We start from the raw sequence: 15,554 nt of genomic DNA on the forward strand, positions 1-15,554 counted from the left end.
AACCATTGGACAACAATGCTCCTCAGCAACACCTCCTCACTTCCAGAAGCAAAGCTTAGTTGAATTATATCATAACCTTTGTTATACTGCATAGTATAACACTTCAGGTCAGGTCAGTCTTGAAAACCTGCTGAGGCCTTAGAGCAGTGTTTTCCAAACTTGGGACGCCGCTTGTGTAGGGAAAGCCCCTGGCGGGCCGGGCCGGTTTGTTTACCTGCCGCGTCCGCAGGTCCGGCCAATCGCGGCTCCCGCTGGCCGCGGTTCGCTGTTCCAGGCCAATGGGAGCTGCTGGAAGCAGCGTGGGCCGAGGGATGTGCTGGCCGCCCCTTCCAGCAGCTCCCATTGGCCTGGAGCAGCGAACCGCGGCCAGCGGGAGCCGGGATCGGCCGGATCTGCGGACGCGGCAGGTAAACAAACCGGCCCGGCCCGACAGGGCTTTCCCTACACAAGCGGCGTCCCAAGTTTGGGAAACACTGCCTTAGAGTATTTAAAATATTCTTCCTATTCAGAACATAGAAGTATACGGACTACTGAAAATACGGAGGTACGGGTAGCAATTTATTTAAATCAAAATTAGCAAGCATAGGGGTCACCAGTTTATATTTCATTGCTTTCATAACAATTAACAGATTTTCAGTCTTGTTGGGCACAAGTAAAGATTTAGAGGCTTTTCATTGTTTGCTTACAATAAAATGGCCTCAACATCTTGAGTGCACAGATCTAATGGAACCCATAGAAAAGTTCTCAATTTCCTCTCTATCTAGACTGCATAACAAATTCATTTTAGTTTGAAACTTTCATTCCAAACTTCCATTGAAAGAAACAGAAGATACATCAGAAAAATCCACATACCATGTCAATGAAGAATGAACTGAAATTTGATTGTCAGTCACTCTACCAGAATTCTCATGACCCTGTATCACAACTCTCAACACGTATGAGTTTAGAACATGATTTACTGCATTTTTAAATGTATGGTAGCATTCTTCTAAGTATTGCCCCCACAAAGTGACAATGAAGAAAAAGGAATGTTACTTAACCCTCAGTTCCCCTTTCCTTCAGATATTGGTTTCCATAAAATATTGTCTTACATTTAACCATAGGAGCTAGCCTTTCGTGAAACAACCTGCATCAGGGGATCCTATCATTCTCCTACAGCAGTAAGGCACGTTAGGAAATTCAGTATTTTGTAATGTGTGGACTTGATTATTTCCAAGTCTTTTGGATTTTAAGCAATTATTTTCATTATACTGTCACTGGATTATACAGAGTTCTCCATTTCAGTCTTAGTATTTGCTTCTTGAGTGGATCACTGTTCCAAACTTTTTCTGTTACCTTAAATTACTGTAACCTCAGAACTTTTTCCAATGATCCCAAGATTGGACAATTTTGTTGGCTGGAAACATGAGGATAACCTGAAACCAAAACCTATACTTATTAGCAATGGGTAAATTGGCTCAGATAAAAGACAGAACAGCCCTAACACTAAATCCCTCAAAGTAGTAGTAAGTCAAACAGATTACAAACCTCTCTGAAAAAAAAAATCAGTATGGTTTGGCCAACCCTTTATGCATGCAAGATGTAGTATTTTGTACCATGACTGCACACTACTGCAGTAGTTTTCTCCTGGTACCTATCTACATCCCACAGTGTGCCACAAGATGATAAAATCTCACAGCATACAAAAGATCCATCCTAGCAAATGAAAGCCACTGATCTTGTAATGGGAGAAAGATTCGCTAGTGAGTGCTGGGATTTTATAATCTTCAGGTTGCAAATTTCTATGTATCATCATCAGAGATGGTCCCAAACCAAAAATCCAGCAATTTGTTTTGCAAATTGTCACTATCTTTATAAGGGATCAAGCCAAACCCCAGATCTGTACTTCTGCAATTTTTAAATAATTTTAAAGCCCAGCTCCAAGTTTTTCATCTGGGGGCCTAGACTTAATATTTATAAAATTAATTTAAATTTAAAAACATCTCTTTTAGGTTTTCAAATTAGTTATTTAGAATCCCTTAGCAAAAATAGTTCCTTTTGTTAAGCTTTTTCTCTCACACAGTTTTTAGCTGAAGTGCCATTATTTCTCTCCCCCTAATTTTCAAGATGATGACCCACCACCAATAAAGAAAGCAACTCTTAAGTTAAGAGATAACAATAGCTCTGCTTGAGTGTAACAAAGGGTTTGTGATACTATCGTGCAGCAGAAACAATAAAGGAGTCAGAGAATTTAACATAATGCACATTAGAGTAGAATTTCACCCAAAGGGGCAATTTTAATGCAAGTTTCATAGTGCACTGTTCTCTTTCTGCTTGCTATGTCAATCTGAAAGTGTCCTTTTTCCTTGCTCCTTGTTCTAGGCTTTCAATCTTCTGTAGAATTAATAAAGAAATTGAAGAGCTCTTCATTTTTATAGGAATTATGTTTTTAATAAAAAAAAAATTTAATCTAGGAAGAGGATGGCACAGAAGAGTGAAGCCAGAAAGGAAAAAGGAACAGGCGGAGGGAGGAAGTCAGGCAGATATCAAACTTGAACTGTGCTTAGGCCCCAGTTTCACATCCTCCCATTTAACATGCATGATAATTTCTTCTGTAAACAAGATTCTGCGTGGGCTAAATCTTGAAAATCTGGTACCTTAGGTTAATTTTTACCCAAATGTTTAAATATTAATTTTCCTTTTAAATTTTAAGATACAGATGAACCTACTAAATAATTGCAAATAGAATAGCAATGTGGTAATGGATTAGTTTATAACTTCCTGGCCACAACCCTTTAAAACAATATAGGACCTACTACATTTACAAAACGAGAGGGATGGATATATGAAGAGATGCTGTTAGATGGCATATCATCTCAGCTAGTGAATCACTGTGGCTGATCTGGCTGGGCAAGAAACAGCACGTCAGTCTGGTTATTAATCCATGTAGTGAGGCCGAGTGGCCTCGCTCCGAGCAGGAGAGGGAGGGTCCACTACACTTCCCTTGGTGGGCAGGGCCTATCCTGCCCCGCCCCCCCTCACTGGAAGTGCCAGGGCGGGGCCAGAGGTATAAGAGGAAGGCCCTGCAGCACAGTTGGGGCAGAATCCTTGAAGAAGGACGCTCCTGCCGTACTGCCGTGCCCAGAAAGGGAAAAAGACGGTTACTCACCGTTGTAACTGTTGTTCTTCGAGATGTGTTGCTCATATCCATTCCAATTAGGTGTGCGCGCGCCGCGTGCACGATCGTCGGAGAATTTTTACCCTAGCAACACCCGGTGGGTCGGCTGTGGAGCCCCCTGGAGTGGCACCTTCATGGCGCTGGATATATACCCCAGCCGACCCAGCGCCCCCTCAGTTCCTTCTTGCCGGCTACTCCGACAGTGGGGAAGGGGGGCGGGTTTGGAATGGATATGAGCAACACATCTCGAAGAACAACCGTTACAACGGTGAGTAACCGTCTTTTCTTCTTCGAGTGCTTGCTCATATCGATTCCAATTAGGTGACTCCCAAGCCTTACCTAGGTGGTGGGGTCGGAGTGAGACATTGCTGTGTGCAAAACCGCTGAGCCGAATGCAGCATCGTCTCTGGATTGCTGCACCAGCGCATAGTGAGCGGCGAAGGTGTGGACTGACGACCAAACTGCAGCTCTACAAATGTCCTGGATCGGGACTTGAGCCAGGAAGGCAATCGAGGAGGCCTGGGCTCTCGTGGAGTGAGCGGTGAGGCGTGGCGTCGGGACCCCGGCCAGGTCGTAGCAAGCACGAATACAGGACGTGATCCAAGAGGACAGGCACTGTGAGGAGACCGGTGAGCCTTTCATCCGGTCGGCGACTGCAACGAAGAGTTGTGTGGTCTTTCTAAACGGCTTTGTACGGTCAATATAGAAGGCCAGGGCCCTGCGTACGTCCAAAGAATGCAAACGCTGGTCTTGGCGAGTAGCGTGCGGCTTAGGATGGAAGACCGGGAGAAATATATCCTGGTTCACGTGGAAAGGTGAGACCACCTTGGGAAGAAAGGCAGGGTGGGGGCGAAGCTGCACCTTGTCCTTATGGAACACCGTGTATGGGGGCTCGGACGTGAGCGCTCTGAGTTCAGAAACGCGCCGTGCTGAGGTGATGGCTACAAGGAAGGCTGTCTTCCAGGATAGGTACAGGAGTGAACAGGTAGCCAATGGTTCAAACGGAGGCCCTGTGAGCTTGGAAAGGACCAGGTTGAGGTCCCACGTCGGAACGGGCTGGCGTTGCTGCGGGTACAGCCGGTCCAAACCCTTGAGGAATCTAACTACCATCGGGTTAGAGAAGACCGAGGAAGCGGGCTCTCCTGGGTGGAACACCGAAATAGCGGCGAGGTGAACCCTGATTGACGATATCGCCAAGCCCTGCTGTTTTAGGGATAGGAGATATTCAAGTATGAGAGGAATAGGCGCCTGCAGGGGGGACGTAGCTCGCTGCTCGCACCAACAGGAGAACAGTTTCCACTTGGCTAAGTAAGTGGTCCGTGTAGAGGGCTTTCTACTTCCCAGCAGAATCTGTTGGACGGGCTGGGAGCATTGCCGCTCTGACCGATTCAGCCATGGAGCATCCACGCAGTGAGGTGGAGCGATTGCAGGTCGGGGTGACACAGTCGGCCGTGGTCCTGAGAGACGAGGTCGGGGCACAAGGGAAGCGTGATCGGTGCTTGAACCGAGAGCTCCAACAGTGTGGTGTACCAGTGCTGCCTTGGCCAAGCTGGAGCGACTAGAATCACCCGTGCCTGGTCTCTGCGTAACTTGAGTAATACCCTGTGGACCAGTGGAAATGGAGGAAAGGCGTAGAACAGGCGATCCTTCCACGATAGAAGGAAGGCGTCCGACAGAGAGCCTCGAGCTCGCCCTTGCAGGGAGCAGAATGCCTGGCACTTCCTGTTGGCTCGAGACGCAAACAGGTCAACCTGGGGAAATCCCCACCTCTGGAAGATGGAATAGATGATGTCGGGGCGAATTGACCACTCGTGCGTCTGGAAGGACCTGCTGAGACGGTCCGCCAGCGTATTCTGGACTCCCGGGAGGAACGATGCCGTGAGATGTATCGAGTGGGCGATGCAGAAGTCCCACAGGCGAATGGCCTCTTGGCATAGGAGCGATGAGTGGGCTCCGCCTTGCTTGTTGATGTAAAACATGGCCGTGGTGTTGTCGGTGAGAACCAGCACGCACCGGCCCTGTAGGAGGTTGAGGAATGCCTGGCAGGCTAGGCGCACCGCCATCAGCTCTCGGACGTTGATGTGCAGGGCTAGTTGGGACGCGGTCCACAGGCCCTGGGTATGGTGCTCCCCGAGGTGAGCGCCCCATCCTAGAGATGAAGCGTCCGTGACCAGGTGGAGGGAGGGTTGTGGGGCGTGAAACGGCACTCCTGCACAGACTGCCGTGCGATCCAACCACCAGGTGAGGGAGGTCAAGACCGAACCCGGAACCGTGACCACCATGTTCAGGTTGTCTCGGTGAGGACGGTACACCGATGACACCCAAGCCTGTAATGGGCGAAGCCGAAGTCTGGCATGCCTGGTTACGTAAGTGCACGAGGCCATGTGACCCAACAGGGCGGGGCATGTCCTTATTGTGGTAATCGGAAATGCCCTGAGTCCTTGAACGACGCTTGTGATGGTATGAAAGCGGTTGTCTGGTAGAATAGCTCGGGCGCATGTGGAGTCTAGGATTGCTCCGATAAATTCTATCCTCTGGGTTGGCACTAGAGTGGACTTCTCTCTGTTGAGCAGGATGCCCAGCTCGTGGAAAGTTTGTATCACTATGTGAACATGACCTTGAACTTGGTCTCTGGTGCGGCCCCATACCAGCCAGTCGTCTAAATACGGGAACACCTGTATCCCTTGTCGACGGAGGTATGCCGCGACGACCGCCACACACTTTGTGAACACCCTGGGAGCCGAGGACAAGCCGAAGGGAAGGACTGCAAATTGGTAGTGCACCTTGTTTACTACAAATCGCAGGAAGCGCCTGTGAGGTGGATAGATCGCTATGTGGAAATATGCGTCCTTCATGTCGAGGGCGGCGAACCAATCTCCAGGATCCAGGGAAGGGATAATGGTCCCCAATGATACCATGCGGAACTTCAACTTTACTATGAATTTGTTGAGTCCGCGCAAGTCTAAGATGGGTCGCAGACCCCCTTTTGACTTGGGGATCAGGAAGTAGTGGGAATAAAACCCCCTGCCCCTTAACTCTAGCGGAACCTCCTCTATGGCCCCCATAGAGAGGAGTCCAAAAACCTCCTGTGTAAGGAGTTGCTCATGAGAAGGGTCCCTGAAGAGGGACGGGGAGGGGGAATGGGAGGGGGGGAACGAGGAAAATTGGAGAGCGTATCCCCTCTCCACCGTGCGAAGGACCCAGCGGTCCGAGGTTATAAGGGACCAAGCACGGTGGAAATGGGAGAGGCGATCCCGAAAGGAGGGAGTTGGATCCTGGATATTGGTTGAGGTGCCGTCCTCGACCGCACCTTCAAAAGTTCTGCCTAGGGCCTGAAGGTGGCCTAGGCGGCCCTTGGTTTTGGGCCGGTTGAGGGCCGGTCGACCTTCACCTGCCACCTCGACCCCGCCTTCTGGCAAAGTCCTGTCTCGGACGAGGCGGGGGAGGGTAGAACCTTTGAGGCTGGGGCCTAAAGGGTCTGCGCTGAGGCCCTGGGACATGCATCCCCAGGGAGCGCATGATTGTCCTTGAGTCCTTAAGGCTCTGCAGCCGAGAGTCCGTCTTCTCGGAAAACAGGCCCTGGCCCTCAAAGGGTAAGTCCTGCAGCGTCTGCTGAAGTTCAGGCGGCAAGCCTGAGACCTGGAGCCAGGATACACGCCGCATGGCTATACCTGAGGCCAGTGTTCTAGCGGCCGAGTCCGCAATGTCTAAAGAGGCCTGTAAGGAGGTACGTGCCACCTTCTTACCCTCCTCTACTAAGGCCCCAAACTCTTCCCTGGAGTCTTGGGGAACCAGTTCTTTAAATTTCCCCATCGAGGCCCAGGAATTAAAGTTATAGCGGCTCAAGAGCGCCTGCTGGTTGGCCGCTCTAAGTTGTAGCCCTCCCGCCGAATACACCTTGCGCCCAAACAAATCGAAGCGCTTAGCGTCCTTCGATTTGGGCGCTGCAGCCTGCTGGCCGTGGCGTTCCCGTGCGTTCACCGACGACACCACTAGTGAGCACGGTTGGGGGTGGGTATAGAGGTACTCGTAGTCCTTCGAAGGGACAAAGTACTTTCTTTCCACGCCTCTGGCTGTGGGTGGGATAGAGGCAGGGGTTTGCCATATCGAAGTGGCATTCGCCTCAATTGTGCGTATAAGAGGCAGTGCCACTCTAGATGGGGCATCAGCGGAGAGGATGCTCACCACCGGGTCCTGTACCTCTACGATCTCCTCCGCCCGGAGATCCATATTACGCGCCAGCCGGCGCAATAGGTCCTGGTGGGCCCGAAGATCTATAGGGGGCGGACCCGTGGCGGTTGTGCCCACCACCACCTCATCTGGGGAAGATGAGGAAGATGCCTCCGGTGGCAAGGGATCTAATGCCGGGTCCTGCTCCAGGGGTCCCTGAAGCGGAGCATCGCCTACCTCTGGGTCCAGGCCCTCAGTTGGTGTGGGCACGGGGGCCTCCATGCCTCCTGGGGGAGGGCGGGAGATGGTGGCCTCCGGGGCCCTGAGCTCGGAACGTGCCGAGCGAGAGGCTGATGGTGGTGGAGCCCCCTGAGTCCAAAAGGACCAGTGTGCAGGTCCCTGCACAGGGTCCACGACCGCGTCCTGCCAAGGGCCCAAGTCAGACGTAGCCGCCTGCCCTTGAGGAGGGTACGCCGATCTCGAGGCCCGCTCCGAGGAACGAGAGGGCGATCTCGAGGGCCAAGGCGGTGCCGAGCGCGTCGAAACTGGCTCCGGATGGTGCGGTGCCGATCGGTGCCGGTCGTAGGGCAATCGGTCCCTGCGCGGTGCCGGTGAGCGGTACCGGGATCGGGAACGGTGCCGGTAGCCCCGCCGGTGCCGAGATCCGGACCTTGAGCGGGACGACGACCGCGACGAGAGGTGGTACCGGGAGCGGCCCCTCGAAGTCGAACGACGCTCGTACCGGTGCCGAGAACTACGTCTTGAGTCCGATCGGTACCGATGATCGTGACGGTGCGGAGACGTAGACCGGTGCCGTGAAGAGGATCTTGGCCGCGAGTACGACCGGTGCCGAGGTGATAATCGGCGCCGGGACTGCGAGCGGCGTCGGGACCTGCTCCGAGACCTGGAGCGGTGCCGTGAGTCCTCGTCCTGAGACGGCGGGCGTACCAGGGCAGGCTTGCCCCTGGACTGCACCGCGCGAGGAGCCAACGGTGCCGGTGGCTGGGACGGCCCCGGCTCCGTGAGAGCAATAAGGTCTCTCGCCGTCGCGAAGGTCTCTGGAGTGGATGGGGGACAAGGCTCAAGCGCCGACCGAGGTGGAGATACAGTCCGCACCGGACTCAACGGCCTCGGTGCCGGAGTCGACGGTGTGGCAGGCACTTGTTTCTGGCGCTCTAAAGGTGGACGCGGCTCTACCCCCGGCACCGGGGGAGCCGGCGTCTTAGGGACAGCAGTCACCTGCGCCTTGCGGGCTTTCTTGTGGCCCGGAGATGTGGACCGGTGCCGAGTCCCTTGCGGGTGCGGTGCCGAAGGCGGCCGGTGCCGTGAGGACTTATCCGAATCAGCGCGCGGTGCAGTACCCATGGGGGCCGCCGGGGCGCTGCGCACCGAGGCGCTCGGCGCCGGGGCTGGGCGCGCCGAGGGAGGATCCGGGCTAAGTGCCGCCTCCATTAGGAGCTGCCGAAGTCGAAAGTCCCGCTCCTTTCTAGTTCTCGGCTTGAAGGCCTTACAGATATGGCACTTATCTGCCTGATGGGATTCTCCGAGGCACTTCAAACAGGAGTTGTGCGGGTCACTCGTCGGCATAGGCTTAGCGCAGGACGCGCACTGCTTAAAGCCAGGAGCCTTGGGCATGAGCCCGGCTATGCGCCGGGGGGAAAAGGGGGGAGAACAACCCCCTTAACCCCCGCTAACTATTTATAACTATTAAACTAAAATGAATAGCTATCTAACTACAACTATCTACAGCGAAAACAGAATAAGCTAGGGAGAGTGGAGAACAGCTATGCCGCGCTCCACAGTTCCAACGACCGTCAGGGGCGGTAAGAAGGAACTGAGGGGGCGCTGGGTCGGCTGGGGTATATATCCAGCGCCATGAAGGCGCCACTCCAGAGGGCTCCACAGCCGACCCACCGGGTGTTGCTAGGGTAAAAATTCTCCGACAATCGTGCACGCAGCGCGCGCACACCTAATTGGAATCGATATGAGCAAGCACTCGAAGAAGAACCAGAAAATTCCATCAAAACTAGATTTTTTTGCATTTAATTTTCCTGTTTTGCTAAGAAGAAGAAAAAAATTAGAAAGATCCTGAGTCCTGTGGCCTTGAGAGCTGTGACAACAGAGCTTGAAAGCTCCTTGATCTTGATAAAAACTGCAGTCCTGCAGAGCTTAGGTAAAATCCTACCTCCACTGACATTAGTGGCAAACTCCCTTTGACTTTAATGGGGCCAGGATTTCATCCATTGACTCTGCAGGTGTGCCACAGAAAGTGTTTGTGAAATAATCTTTGGGATGACACCAGGCCTGGACAATTTCAGCCGCAGAGGAATTTGTTGGGAAAGCTATGAAAAACTGAAATTCAGAACGGACATTCTATCTATCATACTTGTATGACTCCCATTGCCTTACAATCTTCCATCATGTATTATACCCGCAACACCGCTGAGAGAGAGAGCTATTATTCCCATTTTACAATTGGGAAACAAGCACGGAGAGGCTAAGTGTCCAAAGTCACATAGGAATCCTGTGATGGAGCAGGACCTTTAATCCAAGCCTCCCAAGTCCTAAACTAGTGCCTTAACCATTGGACCATCCTTTTTCTCATGGAAGTTGGATCTCGATTATAATTACAGTGGATGTTATTCATAACTGGCTGCATTTAAGTTGGAACACCATCCAGATGTTTATATAAGTCCAGACATTTGGTTACAGCAGTATGCAAGTCCTGAAAGGTCAATTTCCTCAGTCCCATCCTCACTCTGCAGTGGTCAGGAGAAGCTGACTGAGATTATCTGGTGTGTTCAATATCAGCTCATTATCTGAGCGGTATGAATTCGAGAAGACTGCATGATGTTCTGTGACAATTATGATCCCCACAGCAAATGATTTTTTTTTGTTAGTAACTGTTGAAATGTGGTCTGAAGCTCTATGGGAACCATTAAGCACTTGCTAGTAAACTTATATTGCTATCAGTTACACAATCCTCTATTGGTATTTCCTTTTGAATTTTGTACAGTTAAAAAACAACTTCAATATACATTGTGAGTTTAGAAAAACAATACGCTTTAGCATCACAACCCCTTCCCCCCTAATTTAATGGCTAAACAAGACTTGCCTGGGTACCCGTCAAAGATAAATAAATATTAACTCTTCATCGGTAGTTGAACAGTTTCAAAAAGCCAACATGAAGATTCATTAGCTCTTAGTGCATATGAACATGCTCAGAAGGCAGACAAATGTGTTGCCTAGCAACAGTGCATTTTACATCCCTCATCATCCCCAAAGATGGAGCAGTTAGGTCAAGCCTCTCATTAGCAACCCAACAAAGGGTTTCCAGGGTTTTATTTGTTTGTTTATTTTGGGTTTGTTTTAATTATTCTATTTGAAAAAGATGTTCAAGCATCCCAACAGCCCCTCTTAAAAATAAGTTTAAATATGCTACACAAAGATCTAACTGTAACAAAAGCTGCTATTCCCCAAACCAACAGGATTTATATGCACATTCACACATCCCCTGCAATTTGGTGATTTATTTTTAAGCTATAAAACAATTAGTCTCTTTATAAGCAGATGCTGTGATTGACTGGAGGGAGTAAGGGGAAAACAGAATCCATCATTCCCCTTTCCCTTTCTCCCTGTCTGAATTTTTTTAATGGATTTTTTCCCCAAACAGCTCCTGTGCTACAGCTGCTAATAAAATTATCCTGAGATTAGCTCAATAATAAAATTATACCCAAACAGAACAACACTTTACAAGGATTACGATCCACAATTTAAAAAATCCAATTCTCAATTTAACAACCTGGTTGTAGAACATTGACCTCGTATCAATGGCTCTTCATTCACGCCTCGCTTTCTTAACCTAAATACATATTGCATGGGAGAATTCATCTACGTTAATCAGACAATATTAGAGAGAGTAAGATCCTCTCATCACCGCAAACAAAAAGCAAATGGAACTGCAATTAGTTTTCTAGGTTCTACTTCAAAATTTTACAACACTGGATTCATAGGACTAGATTTTCCAGAGTTCACGCTCCAACATTTCCCATCTAGACATCTAAATGAAATGGCCGGTTTTCAAAAAAGTGTTCAGCACACAGCAGTTTCCAGTGAGAACAGTGAGAGCTGCTGAACGCTGAGCACTCTTGGAAATCTGGTCACTTCATTTGGGTGCCCACATGAGTGTGGCTTTTTAAGATTTGGGCCCAATTGTGGTTCTGAGCACTTAAGAGAATCTGGTCCATATGTTCTATAAAACTGCATGTGCTTCAGCATCCTAATAAACTTGTAGCAAACATCCCTCCAAGATTCTGTCCACAGAATGTATTGTAATATGCCAATTCCACTAAAGCCATTCTCTGGTATTAATAGCAGCAGACTTAGAATAGTGCCATCAAGTATTACTTAAGACACTTTTCAGACACCCACATCAAGTTCAATGGATTTTTACACATAGCTTCTAGATGAATAAGAAGAACATATTTTGCTTTTTGTCATCTTCCCCCCTCCACCCCCACTTTTTCCCCCCTCCAAAAGACAGGAGATAATGCATCTTCAGATGAATTTCCCAGAAGGGTGTCATTTACCACTAAAATATTTCATTCGAGCAGTTGAAAACCATAAAAGAGTGAATGTCCTCTAGAGCCTCATAATCCCCTAATAATGGTAATAGATCTTGTGTTACTATTCACAAGTGACCTCTCAGTCAGACGATTTAATTTTTTCCCCCTGCAGCATGGTTGGTTTCACACACAGTGTAATAACAGTTTTTGCACAACAAGACAATTCATCCGATTAAAAGGACTGTATAAAGTCTTTCATGAACAGCATGTGTCAGTGCAGCTCAGTAATGATTTGATTTAAGTCAGCCTGATAATATATGCACTGTTATTCATTCTTTGGCCTTTTAAAAAGATTTCTGGACTTTCTTCCAGAATGTTTCAGACCATTACTTCAACACTTTTCGGCTGGTAAGATATCTAAAAACTGATCAGATATAATCATTCATCTTGAACAATAAAATAGGCTTTCAGGCTTCTGCACTAGGGTAGGAGAAACAACAGAAAAAGTAAAGACAAAATTATCTATAGGCTTTATGAAAAGAGAGGGGGGGAAAGAGGGGTGCTGTGTGCAAAACTGGTTATTGTAATCATTTTTACTAAGAAAATTTCTGCAATGCTCCATTAATTTATTATATGTACACTATAGTCTGTGGCAAAAGGTATATCAAGATTGAAATGGAAGACCTGTTTTTGAGCCCCAATCACTCTCATGAGGTAGTGTTAAAATGCAAAACCTAAGGAAGAGATGTAAAGTCTGTGCAGCTAAATTCAAGCAATAAAGATAGGATTCTACTCAGACAGCCTCTCCCTGACCCTCTTCCATCCAGCACATCACTCTGCCACATACAGACTAGACCTGCGCCATGAAGTATCTCTAGCTTTGCACTAATCATCAGCACCACAAAGCAGTGGAATTATATCAGCAGTAGAACCACTGATTATTTTGAATACTAAAATGGACTGCACAAAATTCCTCCTGGATCTTTTCTCCACAAACTCTGCTATGTCAAAAGTATTCCACCACTTTGCTCCACTCTGCATCTCTTCATTCAATTCTACCTATACACCCATCACTATCCCTACTGAATCCTTACTCACTTAGACCTGTTCAGATCAGGGTTACAATGACATGATGCTAAATACATCAGCAGCAGCCAGTCACCTATCTATAATAGTCATCTAAATGTTGCTAACATCAATGGAGATGAAGAGTGTTAGTAATGGTGGCAAAATTTTGGAAAATGTCCTTAGTGTACTAGAGCTTTTGTCTCCTGCTTTCACTCATAACTTTCAGACTGTCGTGCCTCCTCCTGTAGCAGTACCACCTCTATCATGATCAGTGGAACTGGAGTCAGAGGGTCCATGTTCCGGGGGGGGGGGTGGGGGGGTGAGGGAGGGGGAGTGTTATTGAGGAAACACTAGGAAAACAGAGGCCTTGGCTACACTTGCAGCTGTACAGCGCTGTGAGTTAAACCTGTCTTTGTACAGCTGAGTAGGGAAAGCGCTGCAGTCTGTCCACACTGACAGCTGCCCAGCACACTGTCGTGGCCACATTTGCTGCGCCATTGGGAGCAGTGCATTATGGGCAGCTATCCCATAGAGCACCTCTTCCCATTCTGGCGCCGTGGGTTGTTGGAAGGGGTCGTGGGTGCGGGGCATTCTGGGTCCTGTCCCAATGCCCCGTGATGCATCGCCTCGCATCCCAGAAATCCCTTTGTTTCCGTCCACCTTTGGCACCATCTTTCAATGATTTCTGCGCAGCGCGATCTGTCTGCGGGAAATGGAGTACGAACTGCTGAGGCGTATGCTGACTTATCTCGCCAGCACGTCACGTTTGGCTGTCGAACTATTCCTTAAGATCCAAAGTGACAGTGAGAGTGAGGAGTCCGACGATGCTATCGAGCCGCGTAACGCGTACGACATGAAATTGCTTGTGGCATTCACGGACATGCTCAGCACCGTGGAACGCTGCTTTTGGGCTCAGGAAACAAGCACTGAGTGGTGGGATCACATCGTCATGGAAGTCTGGGATGACGAGCAGTGGCTGCAGAACTTTCAGATGAGAAAAGCCACTTTCATAGGACTGTGTGAGGAGCTCACCCCCACCCTGCGGCGCAAGGACATGAGATTGAGAGCTGCCCTGCCAGTGGAGAAGCGGGTGGCTATTGCAATCTGGAAGCTGGCAACTCTGGACAGCTACCGGTCGGTCGCAAACCAGTTTGGAGTGGGAAAGTCGACCATTGGAATCGTGTTGATGCAAGTTTTCAGGGCCATTAATCGCATCCTACTCAGAAGAACCGTGACTCTGGGTAACATGCAGGACATAGTGGATGGCTTTTCACAAATGGGGTTCCCTAACTGTGGAGGGGCGATAGATGGGACGCACATTCCTATTCTGGCACCACCCCACCTAGGATCCGAGTACGTTAATCGGAAGGGGTATTTCTCTATGGTTCTCCAGGCGCTTGTGGATCACCGTGGGCGTTTCATTGACATTAACACAGGCTGGCCCGGAAAGGTGCATGAAGCACGCATCTTTCGGAACACTTGGCTGTTCAGGAAGATGCAGGCCGGGAGTTTTTTCCCAGAGCGGAAGATCACGGTAGGGGAAGTTGAAATGCCCATTGGGATCCTTGGAGATCCCACTTACCCGTTAATGCTGTGGCTCATGAAACCCTGCACAGGGAGCCTTGACAGCAGCAAGGAACGGTTCAACTACAGGCTGAGCCGGTGCCGAATGACTGTGGAGTGTGCCTTTGGCCGTTTAAAGGCCCGCTGGCAATCTCTGTATGGGAAGCTGGACTTGGCCGAAAACAGCATCCCCGCGGTTATATCCGTGTGCTGTACCCTCCATAATATTTGTGAAGGGAAGGGTGAAAGCTTCACTCAGGCATGGACCTCCGAGGTTCAACACCTGGAGGCTGAATTTGCACAGCCAGAGAGCAGGGCTATTACAGGGGCCCAGCGCGGGGCTGCAAGGATTAGGGATGCCTTGAGGGAGCAATTTGAGGCTGAAAATCAGCAGTGATATCTGGTGCCCTGCACGGGAGTGAAGTGCAGTAGTTCCAATCTTTAGGAATCAGTGTTTGCAAACAGACAAGCAGACTTGCAGTGCCTCTTTATTTCCTGGGCTAAGGAGTCTTTTACTTTATGCAATAATAAAGAATGTTTTCAAAGCCAAAAAATCCATTTATTGAAAAGAAAAAAAAATTATTTATTGAAAAGAAACAAGGGGGTGGAGTGGGGAATGGTACAATCACAGATTCGCATATGTCCTGTCTGGTGTGCTGTGCAGTGAGTGCTGCACTTCAGGATAGCTATACTGCATGGTGATGGGGGTTGAGTGCAGAGGGTAAGGGTCGTGGTTTTCAGGGCTGGGTGGTGAAGATATTGGTGTTGGAGGCAGCTGGTGGCATGAAGAACATGGAAGTTGGGGAAAGTGGGTTGGAGGTGACAGTGGGGCACAACGGAAAGAGTTTTGGGACAAGGGCTGTGGGGGGGATGGCATTTGCGTTTGCGGTACTGCTCCTTCTGCATGGCTACGAGCTCCTGGATAGCGTCTGCTTGGCGCTCCAGGATGCTTATGAGCCTATCAGTGCTTTGCTGCCGGTGCTCCGTGCTTTGCCGCCGGTGCGCTGCGTTTTCCTGGCGGATCCTGCTTT

General features: G+C 49.5%; 1 protein-coding gene across 3 annotated transcripts in view; it reads right to left on the reverse strand.

Annotated features, from left to right (window-relative positions):
- Positions 1–15,554, reverse strand: part of FOCAD (focadhesin) — a 177,958-nt gene that overhangs the window by 103,762 nt on the left and 58,642 nt on the right. The window lies entirely within an intron of this gene.

This window comes from Emys orbicularis, chromosome 6 (assembly GCF_028017835.1).
Source record: "Emys orbicularis isolate rEmyOrb1 chromosome 6, rEmyOrb1.hap1, whole genome shotgun sequence".
Classification (NCBI taxonomy): domain Eukaryota; kingdom Metazoa; phylum Chordata; order Testudines; family Emydidae; genus Emys; species Emys orbicularis.